General features: G+C 46.0%; 1 pseudogene; it reads right to left on the reverse strand.

Annotated features, from left to right (window-relative positions):
• On the reverse strand, positions 1-2,114 carry LOC106832884 (glutamine synthetase pseudogene; annotated as a pseudogene).
• Positions 2,115-3,478: the final 1,364 nt, after the last annotated feature.

A 3,478-nucleotide genomic window follows, 5' to 3' on the forward strand; every position in this document is an offset into this window, starting at 1 on the left:
AAGCACCGCCTCCCTCACCCCACTGAAAAGGACGTCCCCGTGCCTAACCAGACTACTTGCCGCAGATTTGGCTCCCGGTGATGAGAATGGTTTTTCTTTTAGGAAAAAAACCCACACATTTCTGCATACCCGTTTATATAATTTTCTTGTTTTTACACTTAAATATAAAAATACTCTGCTTTGTGTTACAAATGGAGGACCGAGCAATAAGAGCTTTTCTGCTAAGGTAGGGCTGTCCATCCATTTAGGCTGGGTCGTCTTCAGGTGAGGGCATTTAGCTCCAGGCAAGGGAGGCACCACACTAGGAACACACACTGTTTTCCGACCTGATCCCCAGCCTTCCTTCTCTCCCAGTCCTCACTTTTAACACAAAGTTGATTATAACTTTATGAGAAATGGAACTTCCCACTAAGAGAGGAAATCCTAACCTAACCACAGTGTAAGTCAGGCCTCTCCCCACTCAGCTACCTTGAAGAAAAGTCCTCGCCCTCCATCACAAATGCTGTGCTCTCTGTTCGGATGGACACGCCTATTGGACGAACACACCTGACTGAAGGGAAGCAGTGGTTATGTTTCCCCACCGCCCTCCCCACTAACACACTAGAAAGCTTCAGTGATCGGAAAAAAGGGGGTGGGGGTGTGTGAAGAGATTAAGAACTTGACCCATCTATCCTGGCCAAAAAAAGCAAGAGGTTAACTGGGCACGAAGAATAAAAACAAAAAAAAAGAACTTGCTATTCTGCCCTTTGATTTACAGCTATTAGAACAATTGAGAGAGGGGCGACAGTGGAATGTAGAATCAGGAGAGGTTTGATGGCTGCAAGTCTAGTCCACTTAGTTTTTGTATTGGAAGGGCTCATCACCAGTTTCGTTGAGAAAACACATGTGGATGAGGGCTTCTGTCACCGAAAAGGGGTCACAGTTGGCAAAGGGGCAACAGTCTTCAAAGTAACCCATCTTTTCCTGGCTGACGGCCTGGGGAGTGTGGATGCTAGCACTATGGTTGGCCACGCCAGCAGAAATGTCATTGATGTTGGAGGTTTTGTGGAATCCAGTCAGGCACCGGGCATTGTCCAAGCCCCCCTTGGGATCGTAGGCTCGGATGTGGTACTGATGCTTCTTGCTCAGTTTCTCAGTGGCCTCCCCAGTGTACTTCAGACCATTCTCCTCTCGCGTGGCCTTGGTGCTGAAGTTGGTGTGGCAGCCTGCACCCTTCTACTTCCCAGGAATGGGCTTAGGATCAAAGGTTACTATCACTCCAAAGTCTTGACACACACAATGCAAGATGAAATGGGCCACCTAGAGATGATCTCCCATGTCGATTCCTTCACAGGGTCCTATCTGGAATTCCCACTGGGCAGGCATGACCTCGGCATTTCTCCCTGCAATCTTGACGCTGGCATACAAGCAGGCCCGGTAGTAAACCTCCACACTATCCCTGCCATAAGCTTTGTCTGCTCCCACACCACAGTAGTATGGACATTGGGACCCAGGGAAGCCATTGGAAGCCCAACCAGAAGGTTGCCCATCTATGCCCATGAGCATTTATTCCTGCTCCATTCCAAACCGGGGGGTGGGGGGGGGGGTGGGGGGGGCGGGTGGCTCTCCATGTCCATTATCCGTTTACAGGTGTGCCTTAAGTTGGTCTCTGCAGACTTTCAGTTGTACTTGAAGACTTCACAGAACAACAGCTTGTTGGGGTCCTTGTGGAAAGGGTCCCAAAACACAGCAGCAGGGACGAGATACATGTCACTATTGGAGCCTTCAGACTGAAAAGTCCTAGAGCCATCAAAATTCCACTCAGGCAGCTCTTCTACACACTTGGGCTCCCTGTCCGGCCCAGGCATTGCAGCGCAATCCTTCCCCGGTACCGCCAATCCAGATAGACATACTTTGGACTTTCTCATCCTGAGGCAGGGACATGTACACCTGCTTGATGCCTTTGTTCAAGTGGGAACTTGCTGAGGTGGCCATGGTGGAAGGAGTTCTGGGTGGCGACCAGGCGGCAGGACGGGCAGGCCACGAGAGTGAGGTGCGGAGAGGAGAGGAGAGGAGCCCGCAGGTGCTGCTCAAAGGCTCCGCTCTCCTCCCGTTCTCACTCTGCCTCATATGGTATTTAGAGTTCATTGGCTGTAATTAAAAAGTGATGTAACAAATTTATTTTAAAATGTCAATTGCTAAAATATGTTCTCAAACTTTTTATTAGTATATGTGAAAATTCTATTTCAAACTGGCCTCAATTCAGAGATTCTCTCGAAGAAACATCTAGAGAAAAAAGAAATGGTGCCACACCCGAAGAGTGACCAAAGTCTGATTGACGTGTTTTAAGTTAGCCAAGTGGGGAACCCTAGCTTCTCAAGATTTCTTAATCCCATTAAACTGTATCCGGAAATTACTCAAGCATTTTATCAGGAATCATAATGACTTCATGGAAGGGGCTGTAAGTTACATCACACAAAAAAGTCCTGCCACAGTCTGAGAACAACTTTCTTTCTCATACTATTAACAATGCATTGGAAATTAAATCCTTTGCAACTATTTACATTCAAATTTTAAAAATTAAATGTCAATTTAAACATGCAAGGGTGCTACATGCCTTTCAAACTTCTTCTAGTGGCACAGCAGCAACTTGTTGGAACACCCCTGCCCTGTGTGCCCCTCTGAGCACTCCCCTGGGCTTCACTGGAAGCTCCAAGGTGGATGAGGGGTTGTGGCAAATATACACCCTCCTTCCCCAGGACACAGTAGGTCTTTCGTATTGAAATGAATCTTTCTGTCAGAACCAAGGAAGCAAGTAATTTGGTAATAATAATTATAATAATCACTCATTCCAGGAACAAAAATAAATAAATAAAGCCTTAGGGTCACAAAAATTCATTAAAATGCATAGACTTACTTTTGTTATAGGAAAGTCTGAGAGGCTAAGCAACTTTAAATTTATTCTTTTTGTGGCAAATTTATGTTAAAAATTCCCTTTTTTGTTTTGCATTAAAATCAAAAACAAAGCAGCTCATTGCCCACCTTATCCTACCTGTCGTTGTCTGTCTGTCCATGTGTTCTTAGTTGCATGCTCCTGTACGCTCCTTAATACATGCTGCTGAAATATGTGAGCCCACATCATAATGAAGGGAGTGTCCCAAAGCAATCAGGCCCTTTTCTTCTCTCTGTTCTCATCCCCTAGAGAAGGACTCTCTTTGACTTGACTTTAACCATAGACTCCTTTCAGGATCTCCTACAGTTCCCCCATGGACCCCAGTATAGAAATCTCTGAAAGCGACCATCAAAAACTTTGAATGGCCTGAGATTTTTCCCTGCTTGCAAGCGAACAAGTCAGCCTGCCACCATTTTATGGATGCTGGTTGAAAACATGAGATTTCTGGATCAGAGACAAAAGACAAAGGACTCATTGCAATTGCAGTAGCCAGAGTATCAGCATTTTTGAGCCTGGTCTCCAAGCCCCAATTTCCACAAGACAACA

The sequence above is a fragment of the Equus asinus genome, chromosome 7 (assembly GCF_041296235.1).
Source record: "Equus asinus isolate D_3611 breed Donkey chromosome 7, EquAss-T2T_v2, whole genome shotgun sequence".
In the NCBI taxonomy this organism is placed as follows: domain Eukaryota; kingdom Metazoa; phylum Chordata; class Mammalia; order Perissodactyla; family Equidae; genus Equus; species Equus asinus.